The following is an 18,507-nucleotide window of genomic DNA, read 5'->3' as shown; positions in this document are numbered from 1 at the left end:
GCTGGGGTAGAGTAGCCAGCCACTTCTCAGCAACCACAATGGAAGCCAAGGATGACTGTGCTGAAGACCAAACCTGGGACAGGACAGACCTCTGCCACTAGCCTGCATTTTTTTACCCCTGTGCATAGATAATTCGTCTTTCAGGAATGAGAAGTAAAAACATTCAGAAAATTAAGAGAGCCAAGGGCCCTGCTAAATGAAATCCTAACAGGTCTCCTTGTAGAAGATGAAAAGTGAACTCGTTGGGAATTTTCAGATGCAAGGAGGAGGGATGGGCTAAGAAAATAAGGAACATGAGAATAAAGATCAACGTCCTTTGACTTTCAATAACAACAACACGCACTGTGTGGCGTGGCCAGAGGGAAAGCCGCGTGGTTCTGGACTCCTACCTTTTGCTGTAGTGTGCATAATAATATTTCTAGAATAATCAATAGTGCATATAAATCACCTTAAATTAGTAGGGCAAAGAAGTCATAGACTGAAGTCTGGAACTCCCTGTCCTCAACACAGCATGAACAATTCAGGGGAAAAAAGACCTGGGAAACGAGGTAGCAAATGAGAACCGATGGGAATGAATCTGATATGTAAATAGTCGCTACAAATGAATTAAAATCTATGCATTAGGAAGAAAAAAATGACAGATTAAAAATAGATTCAATTGTGGTAAGAGATATTTAAAATATATTTTGGATTCCACTTCTGACTTCAGTTGTATAGACATTTTATTTATTATGGAGGAAATTTGATGTGTCCTAATTTTTTTTCACAAGTTATATTTTAAAGATTCATTTAGGCCAAGTTAAATGGCAATGGGGAAAGTATTTTAAAACTATATGGTAGTTAAGAATCAATCTTTCACATATATGTGTGTATACAAGTATGTATGTGTGAGCGTGTATGTAAAACAACTACAGGAAGACAGATCACAAGGAAACATTTTTGAAATACAGAAATAGACAATTCAAAAGCAACAAAAGGTATAGTTCATAAAATCCCACTTAGATCCAGTAGTAACTGAAGGCGTGGAGGATGAAACAAGTGTATTGGGGGGGGGTCCTCTTGGCAGGGACTCAGCAGCATGGTGACCTTGGCATGCTTGGGAAGTCTGCCTGTTTGCTGGTGGTGGGACGCAGATCCCTGCCTTGCTTTGGTGGTGGTGCGTGTACAGACATGATTCAGGCGTCAGGTGTGCCCATTGGCTCTCAGGCATGCATCCCAGTTCCAAGTAATCTCTCAGGAAAGTGTTTTGCAGCGTCGTTTACAAAGGCAGAAGGAGTCTTAACAGTTACAAGTAACTGAATCCGGGTGTCCAATGAGGACAAAACAGCCCCACAAGGGCTTGGATTTTAAAAGGGAGATTTATGCTTACTTTTATTCTACGTATTTGTCTCTGTGTGTAAATGTCACATGTGTGGGGGCCTCTGCAGAGGCCAGAAGAGGGTGTCCGGTTTCCTGGAGCTGGAGTTACAGGTGGTGGCGATATGGGTGCTGTGAACCAAACTCAGATCTCTGGAAGAGCAGGAAGCTCTCTTAACCAACTAAGCCATGTCTCCAGCCTCTACAATACTTTTTTAAAAATTGAGACTGTAATTTCACCATTTACCCCGTCTCTTTTCTCCCTTCAAAGCCTCCCACGTACCTCATCTTTCTCTCTTTCAAGTGCATCGTTTCTTTAGAGCACTTTTTTGAGACAAGGGCTGTGCTGCTCTGGCTGTCTCGGGTTCCTGTGTTGAAGGGATCCACTGGCATCCCGAGTATCTGGGTCTATAGCCTTGCATCCCTGCACCTGGCTTATATGTACAATAGTCTTTAATGGCTTGCCAATTAAACATTAAGGCAGTCTCATTTTATTTTTATTGATGGAGAAAATTCCTTATGATTTATTAACTTAAAGCAAGGAAATCATATACGATAATTCTAATTGTACTGTAATTCTAGACATTCACTTGCATGGAGACGTTGTCTTTTTCTGGGTGTCTGCTTGTGTAATGTGTGCGTGATTGCCAGCGTGTGCATGCATGGAGGCCAGAGGTCGAGGTTGAGTGTCTTCCTCTGTCATTCCCCATCTTATTTTTTTAATCAGGGTCTCTCCCTGAACGTGTAGAATACCTTTTCGGCTAGGCTGGCTAGTGAGCTCCTAGGATCTAGCTGTCCCTGTCTTCTCATGCTATGCATAGGCAACACGACAGCCATCGATTATGTGGGTGCAGAAGATCTGAACTCACGACCTCATGCCGTGCGGTAAGCACTGTGCCCACTGAGCCAACTCCCTGGGCCTGAAAAGTCAAACTTTTGTGTACAACTTTTTGTCTATTTAGAATTCCTAGCATTTTTGATCCTGCACCTTCTGATAAAATGAAACATATTTAAATGTAATCCTAAGGTTGTGTTTGCATTTTGTGTTCTGTGCCTAGAAGGCACGGTCTTTTGCTTTAGACGTTTGTGTTGGTTTGCCTGGATTGTTCACCTGGCCACGTGTGACTTCACACACGTTTATCGGCCTTGTCCTTTGACTTCTTTAACCTGTAAAATGTCAACAATGATCCCTTGCTCACAGGAGAGCTGCGTGGGTCAATGAGATGATGCACGTGGCTTGTTTAGTTCAGCACCTCCCAGCATCCGTGGCCAGGAATATGGCTACCATCATCACCACTGCCCTTATCTGAGACCGTTTCACAAGTGGTTAAACACTCCCCCTTCATGTAATCTGAACAGTGGCCATCCTGAGGACATCACTAAGGACACTTACGTCATTCTGAGTCACAGTACTGGCTATGTCAATGTCCTTTTCCATCCACTGTTAGGCTGAACCCTTGTCTGTTATTTAGGCTGTGGGTGTCTTTCCCAATGTGAACGGCAGTTTTCTCACAGATGGCTTTGCTTTCTGAGTTACTAAGAACCAATAGGATCTGAAACTATTAAGTGAAAATTTCCAGAATCATCAACTTACAAGATTTACTATGATATAGTTATTGCTGATCTCTTGCTGTGCCCGATTTATAGGTTGAACTTATCATGGGTATTGTATGTAGGAAAAAATAACATATCCAGAGTTGGGTGCTCTGTATCCTTCTGTGCCTGGGGTTGTTGAACAGATGCCCTGTGGGCCAGGTGGTACTGCTGTTTAGTCCTGGAATAAAAGACACATGATAATGTTGTATGGCTGAAAATATTACTAAGATATATGCTAAGATCTGAGATATTAGTGAGATTTCTGTCCATACTAATAGTAATATTCTGTAAATATTGTAGAAGCAGTTCATGTTTATTGAATATGTGAGTTTAGGTCTCTCTCTCACAGAGAGAGAGAGAGAGAGAGAGAGAGAGAGAGAGAGAGAGAAAACATGAATATCATAATCTTCCAGTATCCTATTCTCTGGAAAAAAAAAGCCCATTTTAAACTAGATTAAATAAACCATAAAACTTGGTGCTTAGAGAGGCACTTGGCTCTGCCCACCTTCCTCATGTTAGTTTTATTCCCTGGCAGGTCCCCCTAGGTTGTGGCCCAGTTACATCTCATCATTGGGAATTCCAGCAGAGATCCTAGATAGGAGGGCCAACTGACATCCCTAAGCTAGTCTTTGGTCAAAAGTTATGTTCTCTGAGTGGTTAGATTTGGGGGTGCACTGGGAAGATCTCCTGGGTGCAGATGTATCTGGATCCCAAGGACCAAGAGAAAGAAGGGGCATGTGTCAATCAAATAAGGATCTCAGTGTTGTTACCAGAAGAAAGGAGGGCACAGGGCCGGCAGTCCAGCTGGGGTCTACCCTTGTTGGCGAGGTGCTTCTGTGTGTCACAGGTTTGGGCTGCTTATTGGTTTGCATACAGCTTTTGCAGAGTCTTCTTTATTGAGGAGACAGCCTCTATATCTTTATCGTCAACCTGACTGTGTTTAGACTCACTATAAAAACACCTCTAGAGAAGTGAGAGGGTGTTAACCGAAAATGCAGGTCCCATCTGGAATGTCATCACCTCATTCTAGGAGCTGGGGTCCTGGACTGTGTAAGAGGAGACAGCGAGCCGAACACCAGTCATTCATCTCTCTTGCTGCTTCCTCTGTGAACACCATGGGACCGGCTGTCTCACACCCCTGCCACCCTGGGCACCGTGCCTTCCCTGCCATTTTGAACTACACCTCCAAACTTTGAGCCAAAACAAACTGTTTCCTCCTTAGGTTGCTTTAGCTAATAATTGTTATCCCAGCAAGGAAATGGCCAATTTGAGCCGTGCTCAAGAGGCTTGCTGCTATGGCAATGTGGTCCTCACCATAGTCTGGGTTGAGCGCTCTCCTCAAGAAGGTATCTCCTCTCTCTGAGCACCTTTACGGGCCAGTGTGGAAGTGATGTTCCATGCTCTCCCATGCCCTTACTAACAATGTCATTGACACCATCTGATGAGGCCCAAGTGTAAGCGCAATGTATAGTCTACATGTGGAAGGAGCCAGCCTCGTACCCAACTATCTGGGCAAGATAGCAAAGAACCTAGATGAGGTCCCAGCATTCCTGGCCTCTGTTCTTAACTACAATGTCACGTTTGCCTGAGTGAGAACGACCTCAGGTGCTTGTAACTACCGCCACTGGGTGGAAATGGATGCCGAAGAACACCCTGGTCTTAGAGAAGCCTATAGGTTCTCAGCTTTGCCTTCCAAAGTCTTTGAAGTGGATCTCTTAATTTAACAAGGGTGAATCCTGCCCCCTGCAGGAGAGAGGGAGAACAATGTCAAAGGCAGCAGATACCATGAGCCCTTGAACACACAGCTCCCAACATCCATTCCCTCTCTCTCGTCGTCATTCTCTCATCTGCCCTCTGGATCTAGAAGCAGATGAAAACATTTTGCAGTGTGCAGTGAGCTAGATCATCAACGCTGGTGGGCGTGACACATACTTTATGCCACTCGGAGATCCTTTATTCCTAGCATACTCTTTCTATAGTTCCCTTTTCAGCTAGGGAAACATCAGAAAGCAGCAGGGGATGGGCAGCTTTGTAGAACAGGGGAACAGTGTAGATGGACACTAGCTGAAGTGTGCGCTATTCAGTATGTGCTATCAAATATGTATTTGGTCTTCCCGTTTCCTTTGGCATCTTTAGAGGGGTAAAGGTGTCCTTTGTATGCCAATTATAGGACTAGTGGCTGGGACTCTGGTAACTCCAGAATGAGAACCGTTTACCAGGTAGACCTTGGCAGGAGAGGCTAGGACTTTAAGCCCCATCTCTGACCCCTGGAGAGGGTTCCAGTTTGTTTTCCTGTTGCTATGATAAACACCGTGACGAAAAGCAATTTAGGGGAGGACTGGGTTTACTTAAGCTCACACTGCCATCACAGCGGGAAGTCAGGACAGGAGCCCTGAGCAGGAACAAGGGGGGGATGGCTGTTCAGGCTCACTCATTGGCTTATGCTCAGTGAGCTTTCTTACATAGCCCAGGATCCCCTGCCTAGGGATGGTGCTGCCCATAGGGACAGAGGACCTTCATTTCAATTATTAGTCAAGCATGCTTCACATACGTGGCGGCAGCCTGTCTGATCTGGGCAGTCCCCTTCGGGTTGAGACTTTCAAGTGATTCTAAACTGTTGAATTGGCAACTTAAACTAACCAGGATGGAAGCAAAGAGGGACTCGAGATGGAGTTCATCCCAAACAGCCAGGGACTTCATCAGTTATGCCTGAGTCATGGGGATTACGTGCACAGGTTTGGGAGCTTCCTAGTCGGTGGCATGTGGAGGTACTAGGAATGTAGTGTGTTGGGGTGGCACAGGGAATTACTCTAACCCCCTCCTCCGTGCCTGTCATCTGCCGAAGCCAGTGTGGATGCGTTTGTCCATCTTCACTCTGTGGAATCCTGCCCTGGCTTGAGTTCCTCTGACTTCCTTCAGTGATGAACAACAATGCGGACGTGTAAACCAAATAAATGCTTTCCTCCCCAACTTGCTTTTGGTCATGGTGTTTGGTCACCGCAACAGAAACCCTAAGGAAGACCATGGTGCTGGAGGGCATGGTGACAGATGGCTTCACTGTGATGGAAGAATACAGCTGCGACTTCGAATCTGGCATCGAGGTGGTGGAAAAGGCTGCAAATTTTAGATAGGAATCTTAGCCTGAGGTATAAAACTTCAGGTCTGACCCCAGCCATCCACTTCTTCCAGTGAGGCCCCCACATCCTACAGGTTCCACACCCTCTGAAGACATTACTGCAAACAAGAGACCAAGTATTCGAACACGGGAGTCGGTGGGGGATATCTGACATCAAAATACAAGAGCGGAAATTGAGCTGTAGCTGACAGAGCCCATTTGGTCTATGATGCGCAGGGTCGAATACCTTAACCGCGCAAACAAGAGAAGCCATTCTAAGGCTTCGTGTGTAAACAGTTTTTTTACTATTTTGCATGTTTTATATTTGTAGAGTAATTCGCTGCTTAAAATGTAGCACAAAATGGTTTTGTGGAATGATGGATGAATGTAGTCATCAAGGAATATATTCTTCAACAAGGAAACCGCTTTGCTTCATAAGACTTCCTAAAGAGAATTTTGTATTATGGAGAGATATGTGATTTACTTAATCAATTGTTGTGTAAACAGGGGGAAATGTTAATTTTTTTCCTTTTTAGAAAAGACATTCTCTGAGAAGAATCGCGCTTATGGTATGATAGGCTGTTTTTCTGGCTTTATACTATTTCTGCATTGAAGCTTTTCTCTAGTTGAATAATGAGAGAATAGCGAATTTGCCTTTCCTACTGTCTTGCTATGCGAATGTTTTTATTGACACGCATCTTTCCTTGGAGTTGAACAGCGGCAGGCAGCTGTGTGGCCAACTTGAAGCCGTAGGTAAAGGTTAGAGGGACGGACGAGGCAGAGAGTGACCCGGGCAGGAAGGACCTGCAGAGTTTGTGTTCATTCCTTGGTGCTTTTGTCGGAGGGAATAGAAAAGCCATGCCCAGGAATCAGAGAGAGCCAGAGGGACAAAGATGTCAGAACATGGAAGTGAGGCATGGAGCGGAGGACCGAGAGAAATGGAGCAGGCGGCTCAGGGGTAGAGGCAGCAAGCAGTATCAAGAGAGAAGCAGGATGTGAAGGGGTGGAGAGGGACGGAGGAGGAGGGGGTAGGACAAGAAGAGGAGCAAGGGAACAGACTGAGTAGGCTTAAGAAGGGGATCCGTTCCAGCTCATTCATGACTGTTCTCACTGCTGAGACAAGACGCTTGTCAAAAGCAGCTTAGGGAGAGGAGGACTTGTCTTGACTCTGCTGTCCCTAATGGTAGCAAAGGTGACAGAAGAAGTGGATTGAACTGTAGGGCAAGAACGGAAGCCCTGGAGAGAGGAGTACCAGAGCTTCCTTTTTCTTCTTTTTTATTCAGGACACAACACGAGCCCATGGGGTCCCACGTTTGGGGGTGGGTCTATCCTTCCTCTCTGGAAACACCTTCGCAGACATGCCCAGACTGAGACTCTCAGGTGGTGTCAGTCTAGTTAAGTTGACGGTGGTGATCAACCGTTACAAAGGATGAAAAGATTGCCTGGGTGGAGATTTTTTTTTTTTGTCTTGGTTTGGGTTTCTATTGCTGCGATGAAACACCAGGACCAAAGCCAGTTGAGAAGGAAGGGGTTTATTTGACTTATACTTCAGCATTGCTGTTCATCACCAAAGGAAGTCAGGACAGGAACTCAAACAGGGCAGGATCCCGGAGGCAGGAGCTGATGCAGAGGCCACGGAGGGGAGCTGCTTACTGGCTTATTTCCTGTGACTTGCTCAGCCAGTTTTCTTATAGAACCCAGGACCACCGGCTCAGGAATGGCGCCACCCACCCATCCATCTGTGAGCTGGACCCTTCCCCATTGATTGCTAATTGAGAAAATCCCTTATAGCTGAATCTCATGGAGGCATTTCCTCAGCTGAGACTCCTCCCTCAATGATGACTCTGGCTTGTTTCAATTTGACACACAAAACCAGCCAGTGCGTTTATCCATAAACTTTTCTGAAGTCCTGGTGACAGGTGGGTGGGGATGGGGGAGCAGACGTACCTATGTCCAGAGCCATCCAAACGCAGACGACTTATATTGACTTGTAATTGTGTGTGTGCACCCATGTGCTGGTGGAGATCAGAAGAGGGTGTCAGATCTCCAGGAGCTGGAGTTAGATGTGACCATCTGACATGACCAGGTCCTCTGCAAAGGCAGTAAGCTCTGTTAACTCCTGGGCCATCCTCTCCAGACCCCATCTTTTATTTCTCCCAAGTCCTGCTCCTGAGAGGTGGAGCCTGGATTTGTAAGTCTAGGTGAAGGATGGAGCCAGGCAAATCTTTGTTGTCTCACGCCCACTGTTGTCTCTGAAGTTCCATTCCCAAGGAGTTCACAATGCCACGGTGTTCACCCATACAGTCCATGACCTGCGTGGCCGTGTGATCTGAGCTGCACAACCCTGGGCCTCCACTCTCCTCATCCTCCAATTTCTCTGAATGTTGGTCCAGGACTCCCCACCACCTCTTCCCAAGGTCCCTTTGCTCTGACTTCTCATTCCATTCTGGTTTGTGGAGGTTGAGTGGATGGAATTTGTTTGGTTGCTTGCTTTTGTTCTTACTGTTTAGTAAACCCTCTCCCCCAGGCTCTAGTATTTAAGGCACAGTGAATCCTGCTGAGGAAAGCCATCCATTATCTGGCCAGTTGCTGCTTCCAGAGAGGCAGGGGCCGCTGAACCTACACATTCCTTTCAGGGGCCTCTTTTTGTCCTGGAACCTCAGGGCAAAAACCTGCTCTTTCAGCTTCTTCTCTTGGCAACTTCGCTCTGGTTCTCAACAGCAGCTACCCTTCCCCCTGGGCATTTCTGACCACGAAACCCCGTAAAGTTGGACTGAGTCACGTAGTCACTTCTAGAATGTGTGTGGCACACTTTTCTGGGTACCCTTACCGTTGTCCTGACTTCTATTGGTAACAGCATCTCCTTGACCTTAACGAATGGATCTCCTGGTCTCCTGGAGCCTCATCTCCCTCATCTTGGGAGTCTTTCCTTCCCATTCCTTCTGGTTCCTGATTTGGGTTGTGGACTGGTCAGACTGTTTATCACACACAGTTACTAAAATATGTCTTAATCAGAATATACCAAACACCATTTCCCCTAGAACACGGGAATAACACTGCTGTTTTCACAACGCCGTGTAAGGGCTCCTGAGTCTGCTCAGTCTTGGTACCTCTTTGGAACTCAATAGACACTTTGTCTTTCAATTCTGACTTGCATCTTCCCAGCACACCCTTCCTGGTGGGTGTTAGCTCAGCGGTGGGAGGCTGCAAGATTTCTTACCTACTGGCTCCTGTGACACTCCCCCTGCCTCCTGCTTCCAGCATCCTGGTGCTCACATTTATCTCCAGCCCCACCATTTGCCTTGTGTCCTGATGTCAAGAATATTGCATTCTATGCATGAAGAACGTGGAGATAATAGAGAATAAGTGCAACTAAAAAAAAAAATCACTCAGCCCCATCGTTTGCATTCTTTCCTAACAACAGGAATATTGCATCTTATGTTCTAACAACTTGGAGATAATAGAGTAAGTGGAAGTAAAACTCATATGTAATCTTAACATTAATATGCTAGCTTTGTTCCATTTGTAGTGCACTGCACAGGCTTGCACACACATACGAGGGGGAGGGAAGGGAGAGAGGGAGGGAGGGAGAGAGAGAGAGAGAGAGAGAGAGAGAGAGAGAGAGAGAGAGAGAGAGAGAGAGAGAGAATATATTTTTCTCCTTGCACGAGCACACATTGAATGTGCATTGAATTAATTCAGTTTGACTTAACTGCTGGTAGTGGAACCTCCAAGTCAATGTGACTGTGATCCAGGCTGAAGCCAGATGTGACAGGACTGAATGACAATCTGACGTTTGAATAAGCATGAGTATTGCTACTATTTTTATTGTCACTTATTAGTGGTACTCACATTGCAGAAATTATATTTCTGTGTAAACAACGGTGGTCTTTGGCACTGCCCTGTTAGATGTTCTTATGCTGAGTAAGATACAAGCTGTGATGTTTAGCAGGTGTGTTTGCTGCTGAGTGTTATGATGAAACGGGGCAAATTGGAGCCACTTTATAGTTCCCTAATATATTCTGCTTTTCTGTCTCTCTCTGTCGTCTCAATAATTCCCGTGCTGACGATTTATTATAGGTGTGGTGATTTTGGAGGTTTCACTCCTTGAGAATCTTTGGCAGAACAAGCATGACAAATGATTGCTAGTTTATCCTGTGAAAGACATGGAAAGGTGCATTCTTTTTGTTTTTCAAGACAGGGTTTCTTTGTAGCTTTGGGGCCTGTCCTGGAACTAACTCTTATAGACCAGGCTGGCCTCGAGAACTCAGATCTGTCTACCTGTGCCTCCCTAGTGCTGGGATTAAAGGCGTGTGCCATCATTGCCTGGCAGAAAGACGTACTCTCTAAGCAAACAAACAAGGGAATGAGATCCTAAAGATTGTTTATTATTAAGGTACTTTATAAAATAATTCCATATAGATTGATATATAATTTCTTTTATTCTGCTTTACATTGTTATCTATGGTTTTAGATACACCTTTGCTTAGAAACGACATAACAGCCTGTGATGGTAACAAGCTTATTCTTTCTCTCAATAGTTGTACTTTTTTTTTTTTTTTTTTGGTTTTTAGAGACAGGGTTTCTCTGTGGCTTTGGAGCCTGTCCTGGAACTAGCTCTCTCTGTAGACCAGGCTGGTCTCGAACTCACAGAGGTCCGTCTGCCTCTGCCTCCCGAGTGCTGGGATTAAAGGCATGCGCCACCATCGCCTGGCTGTACTGTTTCCTTGATGTTCATTTTTTTTTCTGTGTTGGTATGTACATGTGCATATTCATCTGAGTGCCCTTGAAGGCCAGAAAAGTGCATCCGCTGGCTTGAAGCTGGAGTTCCACGTGGTTGTGAGCTGCCTGATGTGGGTGCTGGGAACTGAGCTCCTACTCTCTCCAGAAGCAACACATGCTCTTACCTCCTGCTCCATCACCCCTGCCCCATGGGTGTGAATAGATAAATGGGAGCATGTTTGTGCCATGTTGTAGTACATGTGGAGACATTTATCCCAGTTCCAGTTCCTTCCTTCCAGACGACTCTAACTTGTGTGCAATTGACAAAAATACTACACAGCACAGGTCTTAATATTCCCATCAGCCTCACCCCCCCGCCCAATGATGTCACTTCTTGACACTAGATCCCACCTCCTAAAGACTTCACCATTCCCCAGACCTCACAGACTAGAGATGAGCTCAGAGCAGGGACAGCCTGGAGGGGAGGGACCCTGGTGAGCGAGTGGGAATAACTGTGGTCAGAGTGGCTAGGGTCTCCGTGAAGATAAAGGACAGGAGAAAGGAAGTGTGTTCTCTTTTTAAATGAAAGAGAAGAAAACCTAGAATCACATATAGACCCTTTGGGCACATTCAGCACTCAAAGCAAGACTCGGAAGCTAAAGCTGCCCAGTCGTATTTGGGCAGATAGAGTGGTTGAAGCTGAATCTGGTGGATCCTTGACAAACACACTCACCTAGGACTTTGCATCCTGTTCTTATTACTTACTCTAATACTTGCCGCCTATAAGATTATTCTTTGAATCGTGATAACTGCGGAATGACTTTCATCTGTCTGGCTATTCCCTGATTTATTAGCTTTTCTCTTTATGTCAGGCACGCTCACTCATTTGGTATCTGGTCAGCCTTAGACTGTCTCTGGACAGGCAAAGTGTGGACGCTGTCATTCCTTCTGTTCCTCACCCCTCCATGTTTGTCAGCATTGTGAGGAAACCTCCACACTAGGGAACTGGTCTCTCGTGATTCTTCAGGGAGTCTCTCCTCAGGTGTTTGAGGATGGCTTCATTTCCTCCTCTTCCTCAAAGACTGTAACTCTAGGCTGACAGACTCTGCCTCACGTATGTTCTGGTCCTCACAGCATCTGAACTTTGTCTCCTTTGAGGTTCTTAAACTTCCAAGTATGAGAAGCAGAGCTTTCTCCTTTGCTAGGTCTCCCACCAGCTCCCCGCACTCTGTGCTTTCTCCTCCCTTCCTGGCCAGACTGCCTAGGCCTAGGCCTTGGTAAACCTCAGCCTGGGTTTAGCCAGGTCGGAGCCCCTCTGGCAACAATCTGTCCTGTATACTTTAAACCTTCCCCACCAGGTGTCCTGGCCTGTCTTCTACATGGACAATAACCCCAGCTTTTCTCTGAAGGTCCCTGGCTGTTGTGAGGTCTGGTGTGCCTCAGGAGTAAGACCCTTTGTGGGAAGATGCCCCGTTTTGCTCAGACCTGTGGCTTTTGTTTAGTGTCTCTGATCCTCTTTCTGCACCTCTGCTGCTGAAAATAATAAGAAGTCTAAATGTGCATTGAGTGAGAGACTTTGGATCATCAAACCCCTTCCCCCCTCAAGGCTCAGGGATCTATGGAGAAGAGATGTTGGGAAAACTGTAAGAGCTGGAGAAAAGGAAACAGCTAGAGGAAATAGCTTCTTCCAGACATAGATAGGACTGATGCACATAGGAGCCCAAAGGATTATGACCGCACACACAAGTCCTGCACAGGTTCACACCAGACCAAGTCCCACACGGAGAAGGGACAATGGACACAAAGCCTCACCCCTAACCAAGAAGCCATTTGCAATTGATAACCTGTTAGGAAAGAGAGAATCAGTTTTCTCCAGTGGAGTGTTACCAGATGTATCAACCACACTCTACGGCAGGCCTGTTGCCCAAGAGTAGCTGTCTAAGATATAACAGACTTCGTGTGTGTGTGTGTTTTGTTTCATTTTGGTAATTTTTGTCTTATTGTTTTGGTTTTCATTTTTTAATTTTATTTTTGGAGAGAGAATGAGCATTAAATTGTGTGGGTAGAGAGGTGGGGAGGATCTGAGGAGATGGGAGAGGAGAAAAACATGATTAGAATATATCATATGGAGCAAATTTTCAAAAATGAAAAGCATAGAGTTTAGCAGAGAGACCCTGGCATTCAGCCAGAAGGAAGGTAAAAGAAGCTAGTTTATGGGCATGAACACTGTTGAGAACCTGTATATTGACATCAGTATTTCAGAGCACAGTGGGGCTTGGGGAGATGCCACCATTGCCTGCCGAGGAGGGAGGGTCTCTCCCCAGTCTGCACAGTCTGTTTCCTGTCCCCAAGGCTAAGACCTGCTTGCTAGGAGAGGCCAGTGTCCAGTCTGGGATGATTGCTGCCAGAGAGATCAGGGCTTTACTTCTGCCTGCTCTCCTGGCCTCAGTCACAACCCCTTCCATTTCTGCCACCTCCTGCCCTACAGCAGAGCCTGGCTCAACTGCCTGTGGCTGAGTATGAAACCTGGCTGCAGAGCCCTGTACGCCCTGCTGACATTCTTTTTTCTTTGCATTGTGCTGCAAACATCCCACCCTGAGGAGGGCCTGCAGGAATCGTGAGCTCTGCCTTCTATTGGGAAGAGGAAGGGACCCTCCCTTCCCCACTCTTCAAGAAAAATCCTTCCTAGTCTCTCACTGAAATGTTTTGGTAACAGGCGAGATCCTTCCTTTATGTGTCGCAGCTGCACAAGAAATCCAAGTATCCAGTTTTTCAGAACCTAAGCAGTTAACGCTGGAAATTGTGCCGCAAATAAATTGATCAGTATGCAAGACAGTTGTCACGGCTGAATCATGGTCCACAGTTAAGGTAAACAGATCTGTGATGACATTTTCTGAGCAGAATACAAATGCAGCGCCGTTGCTCCCAGAGGTTTCTGACATTTTTTTTCCTACCCGGGCAGCACATTCTCCTAAGAAGGTGTTGTTCACAAGGAAGAAAGGTCTTTGTTCAACCCTCTGCGAAGGTAGGGCTGGAGCGTTTGATGTGCTTATCTGTGATGAGTGTCGCTCTGGGAAAGATGGGTGTGGAGGGAGCATTTTCTTTGCTTAGCATCCTCCCCTTCCTCTTCTCCACCCGTGGGGAGAGCCTTTGGGCTGTTTATTTATTTGAGTGATCATGAAGATAAGTCCATGTGTTTGTACTGTGAAAGTTTGCATGTGGTTGGTTTTCTCCGTGTGAAGATCAAGGGCCATTTTCTCCTATGTGGGTTTCCATGGATAGGGAGGAGGAGAGCAGAATGCCTTTTTTGCATCCCTCCTCTTCCTTTCATCTTAATACTCTCAAGTTTCACATCTTCCCAAGCCATCCCTGCCTGCTCTGTTTTTATAGGAATCCAACACAGCATGGCTGGATCTGAATTGATGCTGCACCGTGGGCCAGATACGCTGTATGTCTTGTGGTGAAGCCTGCATCCCTTAGTCCAGCCTGATGTTCTGATGTGTGTATAGCTTAGCAGGACTATCTAGGAGCTAGCAAGCAGGCATTTACCCCTTTGTAGTGGGGGACAGTGTTCCCGGGGGGATCTTTGCAGGTGGAGTGGGGGCTGATATTTCTGTTTCCATATTGGCCATCAGTTGCAATGAGTAACCCTGAGCACAGACAAGAGTGTCACGTTGGACTGAGGGGGGATAAGTGAATCTGTTTGAGAGTGGCAATTTGGGGTCAAAGACTTCCAGAATGTTCCAGTGACTAAAAGTGACCCAGAAGGCGTACCCTTCGAAGGTGACTGATATGGGGTATGCTTGGACATTGTGGGGCATTCAGGAAAGAACTTCTGCTGTGCCTCTGTAGTCCATGGATAGGGTTTTCCTAGGGGTAGCCTCCTTCAGGAAGCCTTCTGGAACCTTCCCTGGCATCCCCAGAGTACAGAACCTCCTGTCTTTCACTACCAGCAGCACTCAGTGTGAAATGCCCAGTCGGTTTCATGCTCAGTCTCAACGGGGCCTTTAAAAAAAATCTCTGGCTGCCGTTTGGCTCCTAGCACAGCCTGTGGCTCAAAATAGGCGTTGCAAATGGTGCTTATAATCCAGACAGACAGCAGCCTGAGCAAAGGACAGGCACCTGGTTAGTCTGGTTTCTTAGCGGGAGTATGGCTGGAGAAACTGAACGCAGCGCCGGCTTCTGTGGGACCCGTGTCCTCCGAGTTGACAGACACTTGTCCTTTGCAACAGGTCCCATCACAAGCGCCTGGGACAGAGGCCATGCAAACTTCCAGCCATCCCAGCCGTGTTTTCTTCCTTCTTCAGAATTTTCTCCCCATTCAGTGTAGGAGGATCAGGTGACCAAGGTTTTTTTGGGTTTTCCGTTTTTGAGCCTTGAGGCTGACACACCATTATTTTGAGGCAGTGACATCATCATCTTTCCTCTTTGAGGCTCTGCCATCCCAGCCCTGGTAGCTCACCTGGACTGCTGTGACCTTCCTTCTTTCTCAGGAGGAATACAGGTAGGGTGGGAGCAAAGCTACGCCAGGGAGGGAGGGGCTGGTTGGAAACAGGCCTCCTTGAGACTCGGCCCTGCAGCTGAATCTGAACAACTAGGGAATTAGCTGAGCGAGGAGATAGTTTTCCTCACACAAGGATGGTGTGTGTGCGATGGTCCTGGGTGGGAGAGAATATGGTATGGTACCAGGATGGCCAGGGAGATTGACTGGAGCCAGAGTGACGGGCAGCAGAGGTGGCAGCAGCCTGAACAAGTTGGCAATGGCAGGGACTCCACACAGTCAGTGGCAAGAGTAAAGAGAAGTTGAGACTGAGAGCGGAGTGATTGGCCTTATCCCATCTGATGGAGTGGGCACAGATAAGAGGACCAGGGCACAGCAGGTGGCCACGGTGTTACCAGTTGGACCAACAGCAGAAGGTAGACAGACTTGCAGCCGGGACAGCAGGCTTGGGAATCCGCGGGGTGGTGGTGGTGTTACACACCTGGAGGAGGTCACCGAGGGGAAACATGGATAGAAGGGGCCGCCCAGGGTGCCCTGGAGTCCTGGTGAAGAGCAGCAGCTGGCAGGATGCCTGAGAAGCAGGATGGATGCCTGAGTAAGGCTGGAGAACCAATCCCACAGAGGGTAGAGCTGGAGAGTCATGGTTGGCCATCACCAGCTGTGGCCACTGTATGTGCAACCCCAGACCTCTGGTGGGCTCGTAAGAGCAAGTCTAAGAGAAGAAGGGCAGGCGAGTGGGAGGAGCAGAGAGGCAGCCATATGTAGGGGCTTCACCCCTGCTTTAAACTTTCCCTCGCACAATGGAAACCCCTGAATCTGTTTCAAGATTTGCATTTGGCCTGTGGCGTTATTATCATGGAATGCATCTGAGTTTTTGTGCAGCCCCAGACTCCCTCCTTGCTGACTGTGGCAAACTCCCATCAGTATGTGTGAAGCTCGCATCCTTGCTGAAGCCTGACCAGGCGCTGCTTGATCTGCCTATAGGGAATGGGGATTGAGAGCAGGATGAAGGATGCATCCAAAATTTCTGAGTTCCCTCATCAGCATACATCAACCCTCTGAAGAAGTACTGGGCTGTAGGAACCTGCCAAGCCAGGAATGAGAGCTGGTACCATGTTTCCAAGGGAGAAACTATGACTGTACCAGGTCCAAGCCAAGGTGTGCAGTGTGTGTGTGTGTGTGTGTGTGTGTGTGTGTGTGTGTGTGTGTGTACACGTCTCCCATTAGTATCTCCCTTGATCCCTCAACTAGTGTGCACATTGCATCTGTATGGTTTGTCTGGCGTGTATGAGTGTGGTATTCATATGTGATTCCGTGTGTGTGTGTGTGTGTGTGTGTGTGTGAGAGAGAGAGAGAGAGAGAGATTGAGAGAGAGAGAGAGATTGAGAGAGAGAGAGAGAGATTGAGAGAGAGAGAGAGAGAGAGAGAGAGAGAGAGAGAGAGAGAGAGAGAGAGAGACGCCTGGAGGGGAGAGGTGAAGAGTGCTGGTTTCACGGAAAGTGGGGGCTCACTGCTTCACACACCTCCACTGGAGGATACCGTGCCTGGTCGGCTGACCCGTCCCTCAGATGTAGCTAGGTGCCAACTGGCACAGAGAGGGGCTGCACCCGCTCTGCCCAGGAGGAAGCCCACCACAGGCAGTCCAGGCTCATGCAGTCCCCGTTCTCGTGCTTTGGTGACAGCCGTCCCAGGTGAGCGCTTTGGGAGGAACACGGGTCCCAAAAACGTAGCCTTCCATGCACATCTGTGAGACAGGACCAGAAAGACAAGAATCCCAGAAGTGCAGGGAAGAGCCTCATGGTAAGATAATTGTTAGCACCTGTGGGTGTGTCTAACCGAATAAGCACGCTTACTCTGTGCCTGGTGCCACATCTGAGTGCCGTGCCCACACATCAGTGTCTCTGAGCCTCATGACTTCAGACATGCGCACGATCACTCCCACTTTTCAGATAGCAGAGCAAGGCACGGACAAGTGATTTGCTCAAAGGTTATGAAACATTCCCACTCTGTGTGTGTGTGTGTGTGTGTGTGTGTGTGTGTGTGTGTGTGTGTGTGTGTGTGTGTGTAAGACAGAAGCACAGAGAAAGAGCTCTATTGAAAGACATTCTTTTCCTGGGGAAAAATAAGAGATGGGAAATTTCTTCTGGTAGATATTATACATGCTTTTCTGTCCTCACAGCAGCTCCAGGATGTAGGTATTTGCCCGACTTCGTAGCTTGGTGAGTTAAGTCACTCCCCATAACCCTGCAACTCAGCTGAGCGACCCCGAACCGTGGCATTTCCTGTGTGCCACCCACCCTCACTGGGACCATGGTTTAGAACCTCAGTGTCTGTTCATCTCTTGGGGTAGCTGGGTGGGGTCTGCCAGCGCACCCCACTTCTGCCTGGGCACATTGAGGAAGACAGTCCTGTAGTGCGTGGCTAAAACCTGAGCAGGCTCTGATACCCTCCAGCTTTGTGGCCTGGCACCCGCCTCTCCCTACCGAGTTCTCCAGCCTGCGACAAGGGATGCCTTTGTATCTACTTCATGGGTGGATGGAAGTCAAGTTCATGACAGGAAGGTGGACGGGTTCCAGAAAGACAGTACCTAATAGAAATCTTGAACAAAATTCTGTCATTGTTACCAAGCCAATCTGCTCATCATTGGACATGCCTGTTGGAAAGGCCCCCCTTCCTCAGCCTCGGACCCGTGCATGCATTGCTCCAGTTCACTGACTACACTACAGTCTTTTCTGTGTTCCTCGTGAAAGTTTGAACATTTGCTAGTCTGTTTGTGACGTCCAATTGACGCATATTAAACTAATGCTAAAATAGCACACAGTGAGGTTGCAAGAATGACTCAGCTGGTCAAGTGCTTGCTATACACGTGCATGATGGCCTGGGTTCAGGTGCTCGGAACTACCCATGGAAAAAGCCAGGCATGGGGTGCCTGTCTGTAGTCCCAGCAGCAGGAAGAGAGACAGGAGGATCCCTGGGTCTCGCTGCCAGCAGCTTAGCTGAATCAGTGAGCTCCGGGTTCAGCGAGAGACTGTTTCAAAAATTCAGGTGGCCAACAGTGGAGGAGGACACCTAACCAATGTAAAGCTCAGGCTCCTACACACATATGCATACGCGCACTATCCCATGTACACACACACACCACACCACACCACACACTCCCTCAGTCCCCAGATTCTCTTGTGGGGCCTGGATACTTAAATGTCTCCATTTGGGCTGT

General features: G+C 47.4%; 1 protein-coding gene across 9 annotated transcripts in view; it reads left to right on the top strand.

Annotated features, from left to right (window-relative positions):
* Positions 1 to 18,507, top strand: part of Arnt2 (aryl hydrocarbon receptor nuclear translocator 2) — a 143,843-nt gene that overhangs the window by 16,580 nt on the left and 108,756 nt on the right. Inside the window, exon 1 of one of the 9 annotated variants that reach the window (XM_075953255.1) lies at positions 13,269 to 13,657. The exons of 4 other annotated variants lie outside the window; for them this stretch is intronic. The gene's annotated coding sequence lies outside the window, so the exon portion shown is untranslated. Of the gene's footprint in view, positions 1 to 13,268; positions 13,658 to 13,730; positions 13,815 to 14,839; positions 15,294 to 18,507 lie in introns of those variants that run through there. 4 more of the 9 variants (XM_075953257.1, XM_075953251.1, XM_075953254.1 and 1 more) reach the window with 4 other exon arrangements.

The sequence above is a fragment of the Microtus pennsylvanicus genome, chromosome 18 (genome assembly GCF_037038515.1).
Source record: "Microtus pennsylvanicus isolate mMicPen1 chromosome 18, mMicPen1.hap1, whole genome shotgun sequence".
Classification (NCBI taxonomy): Eukaryota; Metazoa; Chordata; class Mammalia; order Rodentia; family Cricetidae; genus Microtus; species Microtus pennsylvanicus.
This window is presented reverse-complemented; position numbering and strand designations above follow the sequence as displayed.